Below are 9,104 nucleotides of genomic sequence, written 5' to 3'. Positions count from 1 at the left end.
CGTCAATTTTTCAGCGTTATCGGTACGCACTCACACTACAATTAAACGCTGACGGTTCGCAACTAACGCTCGGAGAAAATTCCCCGCACCCCGCGATCCCCTCAACCAAAAATTGGTGGGGCGCGTCTTCGTGAATTGCACTATCTTTATATAATAACTTTAATCTTTAAGATTCTTGATTACACTTTAATTAAGTTAGGCACAAATTCTTGTATTTTAATAGCAAGATACTATAAGCCTTAATTAGTAAAAGAAGTTTTGTCTCATTTGTCTATACGCGGTGCCAGAGTAGGTAATAAACATAAAACATTCGACACCTTATTCAGTATAATATGTAACATATATACAAATATATAGTTCCATCTTTTTATTGTTTTTTTTATATTATTCGATATACCGGAGTATATTAATTATGACTTGCTATTTGAGTTGATAAGTTGAGATTGAAAGCGTGTCGACTTAAATTTATTCGGTCTAAACTAGACATCACAATGCATCAGTAAGTGAAGGGCATGTGGAATTCTCGGATTTTAACTTGTCGTTTTCAATGTCAGCGTTTAAAATAATTGCATCACAATTTAAATGCGATACGTATGCATATAGGACGGCTTTATAAAGTGAAATAATTTCCAGGAAATACAGTAACAAAGTAAAAATTGGGGTTTTCCTTAAATACCGTAAATGTTTGTGATTTCTCATTAAGTGCGTGGTAGATAGTAGTTTTAACTTCAAGAACTCAATTTTAAACTTATTAAAGTTCGTCCGTTGCGATTCTGCGAAAAGATAAATCCAGCTGTTATGAAGTCATTTTTCGACAATGTTTAGTCTTCTTGTATAGGTATATAAAACCAGATGCTTCTAGATCTCTTCCATTCTAATTAATTATTATTTATAATAATCTGTCATTGGCGGATCAAACAAATCTACATACTTAATTAATAACTCGTTTTAATAAATTTCATTATATATAACTCATCAATCCGACGAAATATGACACATATTTTAAGTACAAGGTTAATTATTTATATTACCAAACAATTCAAACCTTGTAGAGTATAATAAGAGGGGTTTCTGTCTGGTGAAATTTCGACTGACTTATGATTGTATCCTAGTCCCATGCATTCCCGTCTACAGATAACTATTAACTTTCCTTTAAATCCTTCCTCTACGGACTTGCAGACATTAAAAATACTCAACGAATAATTCTTGCAAGTTTTGCCATCTTAAAATTATAGTCTATACGCCCTGATTGTTTTTGTTTACTTAACAACAAACTTGTATTGACATGTTAATAATACACTTAAAAAGACACGAAATGGGCATTCATGTGCAGACTACGATAACAATTCTTAGTATAATGATTATATTTAAAAATACATTTAATAGGCTCTCGATATCACAGCTCGAGTGAGTCAATTACTTCTATCTCTTGTCTAAACCCTGAAGAATGGACAATAGCTTTAATTTATCATCAATAACGAATACGATGGATTACTTACTCGTGACTTGCCAAACAACCTCAGCTTAGAAACGACAGTAAAACTTAAATTGGGTGTTATTAAAATATTTATCTGACAGACGCAACTTGAAGAATTTGAAAGTTCGCCACGAAGCTTTTTGATGAGAACTTATAGAAATTATTAATAGTGTTTTTCTAAGTTGTACGTATTAGGCTGAGATTGTTGATAGACGGACATAGGAATTATTATTGTTTGGATAACATATTGCACCGCATTGAGCCGTGATTTTATTCGCTATATTAAATTTTGTTACGAAGATATATAAGTACCATTTGGTACTTACTGTACTTAGCTATTTTTACCGCGAACCTTGTTTGGTTCCAGAAGAACCAACGTCTTATTTAAAACCATTATTTCGTTTTTCTACTATTTGTTATTAATATTATCTAATTCAAACTCTTATTAATAGAGGCTGTACCCATTTTCTATTGTACGTCGATTGGATCACTACATTTGTTACGGTGACATTGAAGGTTTCACGGAATTAGATTGGAATCAGATAGGCCCGGATGTTGCAGATAATTTTGAAATTGTTTGAAATGCAAATCGTTTCGTAACGATTTTAGGATAGCTATAACAAAGATTCATTGTCCAAATTGTCTAGGCTTGAGAGCATAATTAATATTTACAAGTCATGTTTACATTGCAACATTTTACTGAGGGACATAATACTTGTGTTTAACGATTATGACGAAACAACAAATTGTACTGTATAATAAAATAATATTTGAACGATTATTTTATATGTTGTTTTAGTTCCTATTCCTAACAATGCGGACCAAATCAAATTAATAAAGTTATGTACCGAAGATTGTAAGATTCAAAGTCGAGACGATTTGTCAAAAATGTACTCACATATTTAGTTCTCAAATGTAATTTTCAAACCCCAAAACCGATACTGAGAAAGACGCCCAGGGCCATCACCAACGATACAATAATACATACATTATTACAAATTCATTATTACCTATGTTCATTCAACTAGTGTTTTGACTTAACATAGCATTGGTGAGTGCTTGAGATTTTTCGGATGAGAACCGCCCGCGGCTTGCGTGTAGTCGCTTGTAAAAATAACAATAGAAAATCACTTCACAGGTCACGCCCCGTCGCACACGTGATCATATTACTAATGATTTTTAATATTGTTTATTTCATAAATGCATTGATGTAATAATAATTGACATTTCGATAATGCATAAAAATTATTCACGTGGGTGATGTATTATATGTAACTGTATATGTAACTGAGCTGGCCTCTTCTTCATAAAAGTAGCTTCTAATTTAAAAGATACTTTAATATTTTATGTTTACCGTAGAGCTTCCTAGACGATGTCCCTAAGAAAGAACTTTCGGTCATATAACACCCTGTAAAGACGCAAGGTACAAGGTAAAAAAAATAAGCTTGAAGATCGAGCCAAATCTAATTTATCTATATTAATCTAAGTACTAAAAATATATACCTTTGAGAGGTTATAAATATGTTCCGTTTTTTATTATAGTTTCAGTTAGTTATATTTATAGTTTGGTAAATCTAAAATATATTCTATTGTTAAATAAAACGAATTAACCATAAGCCTAAATTATATTTTAAAACTAATCAAGACCTTCACAAGTCACCATTTCATTCATTCTTAGATTTATGATTGCACGTCACTTATTATATCTTCACCTTGTCTGTGGTTTAAAAGTACGCCATGTTTATTTACCGTTTAAATCAATTCAGAATAAATGGACTATACGCTTTTGTATGCAAGTTTGATGTAGTTCTCTCAATATTAGTAGCAAATAGCGCTCATGTGGCAACCGCGGAATCGTACGGCACAAAAACTCATTATTGTGATCGGATGAATTGGAAGTTCTTACAGAGTAACAGCTATAAGTGTTGCAACACCACAGGTTTTTTTACTATAGGAAATTTACATAAACAAGTCATCTAATTTCTGTATAATTTATAAACGAGTACAGTGGTCTTAGTTTAATATTAACTTTATAATTCGTTTCATTAACTGAACATTTACAATCGTGAGATAGAACTTACTTGTTACAAGTTAATTTAACTGTCTGTGGAAATTATAACCAATTAAATACACCTTAGTAGAAAGGGACAATGTGAAATTATGCGTATAGAAATGACCAAGTAATAGACACACGTTAAGAACGTTTCATTTAAAGAAAACGCTATTTCAACGGATTGAAGCTATGTATTATTGTAAACTTATAATTATTTTACATAATTTTAAATTTTTTCGTGTGCTTTACAGCGTGCGTGGTCACTATAGATTAATATATAGCTTCAATACGTTAAAAAAGTGTTTTCTTTAAATGTGTAAGGGTTATGTTAATAAAAGACAATACTATATCTTAATCGTGTTAAAATTGTTATATTAAAAGGTCGGCAACGCACTCGCGACCCCTCTGGCATTGAGAGTGTCCATAGGCGGCGGTATCACTTAACATCAGGTGAGCCTCCTGCCCGTTTGTCCCCTGTTCTCTAAAAATAAAAAAAAATACAATTGTACACAATACATACATACACCCTTAATTTTGCCAACATTTCCCGTTTGTATTGTAGTACTGACATGCTTTTAATTAGGCACCGTTGTATTCCACCTTTAACTTGCATCTTTATATAAAAATTTTGACTTTATATCTGTCGTCAATCTCATTATATTCTTGTAAGCAATCCTCAAGTCAAATGCATACGTTAAATATGCTTACTCACCGTAATATCGATTTAACAGGACCAATATTGCAATATTTTTTATCCCGTCATTGTGTGATACAGGTAATTTGGTTGCCCACCCCGATGTTGCTTTTTATGTGATTAAATAATTTATACACATACTTATATATATATGTAGGTCCCTGTCTGTATATATAAATTTTTTTTCTTACATTGAACGTTAAAGCTAAAGTCCAACATGACTATGTCAGTTCGAAGAACATTTTATCAGGTTTACATTTTTGACATAATTCTATGAAAATATGACGCAAATAAAGCTTGGTAATAAAGTTACAGAAATATTTGCGTATAAACCTAAAAAAACCCTTTATTTAAAAATATTAGTAAAATGATTGACTATTTTAAAAACCTTGCCGTTTTATAAGATAAAGAAAGTTTTTTAAATAAAAGTTAAATTTATGTAATTACATTATAATTACATAAATTTACCCATATAAACGCATAAATAGCATAAAAGGAATATTTCATTTTACATTTACTGCAAGTTCCATAGAAACTCTACGCCGCTCTTTCTTATCATGACGTCATCATTCTTATCATTATCTTAGGTTTTTGCTGTTGAAAATTATAACAAACTTGAACCATTACGTAATGCTTAAATGCAGTAGTATTTATGAGTAGTACACAATTTTACCAAGTAAAATTACGATCAGTTGTTACCAAAAGCTTGATTTAAAATTACAAAGCATTTCTAATGTTTAGTGCGTTTTTCGGTCTGCTTGGTCCAAAGACGTCACAACAATAAAAGGCATCTTTTATAACGTTTTCTTTTGTCTCATAAAATTTATTAATAAATTAAAATATAATGTAATTATATAAATTTTACTTTTATTTAAAATTATATTTACAAATAAAAGACTCATATACACTCGTTGAAGACTTCAAAGACTGCAGTGTCAAAGTCAGGGCGATTCGCCAGTCTTGAATTAAAAACAGTGATAAGTGACACAATATTTACAAAGGGTAATGCCAGTCACCTTAATTAACTCAGCCTCAATGTTTATCCCTTTTCTTAAGCTTTGAACTATACAATTTTTTAATTAACTTTTTTGAGACTTTTAACAACAAGGTCTAGAATGTATCGGAGGGGACAAATTGGACTTAAGCACAGAATTAAACGTAAAATGTTGTTTGACAGATCGTGTAATTATATGTATGTCATCGCCTGTAAAGGCCTCCTACTTCCTTGTCAATATACTAGTAAATAAAAAATAATTTAACGTGCCTCATATTACTTTTTCAAAATTCAACGCAGCTAATTTTGACAAGTTTATTTTTTACTTACTTTATATGTCTTCTCGTTCAAGATTTTTGAGGTTCCTTTTTCCTTCAATTTGTCCAGCCCTTAATCGTTACTCACGTACAAATCACGATCTTTATTAAAAAAAATGAGTTTAAACAATAATACAGGCAGTATTGTAGTTATCTTTATCACTTAAAAAGTGATAGTTTTTATTAGGAATAATAATTGGTTATTAATTATATAAATAAAATTGATAACTTTGGTAGACGACTACTTGATGACTGGCCGGACAAGGTGCATGTAGTTGTGGATGTAAAATTTGGATATGGTATGTAAGTATAAGTATATATTGAGACCAATAGAATAAATTTATTGAGGCTGACTTTTTATTACAAACTTTATTTAATAACATCGTAACGGAATGTCGTGGTCAGCAAGGTCAGTTTCTGCCCTGCGCCTCTCTTATAAGAATGTATAGTTTTGAGAATCGATTTATTCATGCCCTTCGCAGTCCACCGTATTCTTAACATTCGCCGCCACCGCACCACATCTTTGTCTGTCAATATATTAAAAACTTTATCTAACAGAAAAAATGTTATATTAGAACCCGAACCGAGTCGAAACTTTTTACCGCTTTTAAATTTGTACTGTTATACAAAGCCTTAAGTTTAAGGGCCTGTTTCACAATGTATGGATAAAGTACCAAATAGCTATGCAACACATTAATTATTCGGAAGATAAAAGTTCTGAATAGGAAACTTCGCGTATCATGACGAATAGCGCTATCTGACAGTCGTGAAACGTAATAATTGTGTTTATCCTACCAATGAGTAATAATTAGCTTATTTGGAACTTATCCGGACATTGTGAAACAATTGATTTTAATAAAGCTAACCCTGCCTCTTACAATTTTTTTATTTTAGTTTTTACAATTATATTAATTGATATTCATTTTTGTTACAAAAGGCAACGTCTTTTGTAAAGTTGAGTCTGATAATTTATACACATAGTCGAATAATGATTTTGTAATATTATTACAAAGAGATGGAGACTAATCATATTACGCTTTTTCGTGTTGATCATCAATCTTCATTTCCGTGTAAGCCTTTGCTATTTATTTTACATGAAGATAAGTGAAAGTGCGCGTTATTACCGTTTCTCTAAAACGTAATATTTATTTATGATGCCTTATTGTGCTTTTGGTGTTAGCTGATTGGAGACAAATTATTGTCTATTGCAGTATATTGTATTGTTTTAGATGTGTTTTCTGTTTAATTCTAATAGTGTAATTACTTACACATTTTTAACTCAATTAGGAAGTTATACAAACATACAATACGTTGGTCTCTAAGGTAGACTTTGTTTTCGTACAAATTAAAACTAAAACAAATTCACTTACTCTATGAGATAATAATATCCTTTTGTGAACTGGGGAGCCGTAGAATCGACTTCCATTGAAGGTCTTTCATTAGAGACGACTTACATCAAAACAAAAAAAAATAAGGCATAGGTACTCTCTTAAAGGACGGCAACACACCCACTGACATAGGTGTCCATAGGATGTGGCAGCTACATTTTCGTAAATATAATATGGCAAGCTAGTTAAGCACTACGATCCTATAAAAAAATACAAGGTGAAAATTCATCAATTTGTTGAAAGTGTATTTTATTTGAAATTTCAAGTTCTATAACACTCTGTTATTTAATATTACAAAAGAGCAAACGAACAAAGGTAATAAAAATCACATTGTGACAGTATAAACCAATGACTCAGATAATATCCTTTTGTTAAGTACAATTATTTTGCAGTCGCGAGCGGCGCGATGCTATGTCGGCCCGTGCCTGAGTGCCTTTCACCGCAGGTCGTAGGTCAGGGCGCTCTCAGGTGCTCCGCCCTAGCCCCCCTTCCCCTCCAAACCCCCGCCGCCGTTGCCCTATCCTATTCAGCTGTCGTCGCTGGGAACAACCGTGCTTATGAATTATTCTACTGCACTGTATACGAACAATTACAAAACAATACGAATTCATAAATTGTAAAGCCCTTTGTAAGGTAAAAGCTTACAGTAATTGGCTAACTAATTTTGCATACGCACTCAGGATAAACAAATGAAGTCCCGTAATGGCTAAAGCATGGGACGTTATTCTGCTCCTGTTTTATTTATAGAAGTAGGAACCGTTCTGTCTTTCAAAATATTTATTTCTATACAGAACAAAGGGTCACCAAGTCAGTCGCAAGTTTAAATGAAGATCCACATTTTTCTTTAAATAAAAAATTAAATAAAAAAGGGATCATGTTTGATCATGGAGCTTTGATTTGCTTTTAAATAGGTCTAGCTGGTAATTACAACAAATCACCTAACGCAATACAAATCGACGGTGCCACGGCAAACAGAAGTGAAAATCATCAAATCAACATTGACGTTTGGAAATCGGAATTAACACGATAATTTCCTGTTACTAAAGATAATGAGCGATTCAATTTGTATAAGTGCGGTTGCGTATTGTTTGTGTGGCGTGCGAGATGCATCGTTAGTTTAATTCGGCCGGCGGAAGCTATGGCGAGCTTTCGGTGTTTCCCACGACGCCCCTCCCGCGCCCCGCCCCGCAAGACCCGAGCGCGGTTTCACAATGAGAGGTGAACGCGGATCTAAGCAATCGCTTAACCTCGCCCACTGCGCCTCCATACTAGCGCTATCGATGTGCTTTTGATTACACGAAAGCTAACTCACATAATGTTCAGCGTTTAATGTACCAATTCTGGAATACTCAGTATACCAATTTGAATCTCAAATTTTAAGGGCATATAAGTTTTACGTAAACTATTAGTATTAGCATGCTTGAATACTAAACTATAATGATACTTTTGTTTTTATTGTAAGATAGTAACAATATGGGTGTAGGTTCCTCCATACTTTCTAGATCATTTGTGATGTCGAACTTCCCTTCCCATTTTTTAGAAGTTTTTTTTTAACTAGTCACTTCCAGGTTTTTTTTTTTTTTGTTACCTGAATTTAAATTTTATTTCAAAACATAATTATTAACAGAATAACCCCGAAACGCTACTGTCTATCAGGTATCGTTTATTCGATATCCCGCGTAATCGTTTGACTTCCGGAGAAGTCGAGTAAGATTTTTATAAAAATCTAACCTTGTAGAAAAATATAATCCTATACTTCTAAAAACCTTTTTGCAACATTAGACCTGTAATTAACTTTACATGAAGCTGCTGGACTTTCACCGATATTTTATTCTGCATTCCAATTCATATTAGTACCAAAATAACATTTCAAATTAGTCAAAATTAAGTTTAATAATCCTTAAGATTCAATCGAAAACAACAACATTAAGGTTTGCGATTTATAATTTTTAATGAGATTGGCAATAATTTATTTAAGAATTAATTTTGAGCAGGTCGTACAATTTAACCGAATTATGATCTTTACAATTCTTGACTTTTACCGTTGCAACTGAATTTGATTTGGGAAAAAGTATTTACATCAATCCTCACTGATAATAGTTCTTTTTTTAAAAATTACGCATTTAAATGGTCTTAAAATTCTACTATTTAATCAATTTCTATAATTTATAAGAATTCCAT

Source organism: Pieris rapae, chromosome 16 (genome assembly GCF_905147795.1).
Source record: "Pieris rapae chromosome 16, ilPieRapa1.1, whole genome shotgun sequence".
Taxonomy (NCBI): Eukaryota; Metazoa; Arthropoda; class Insecta; order Lepidoptera; family Pieridae; genus Pieris; species Pieris rapae.
Note: the sequence above shows the minus strand (reverse complement) of the source record.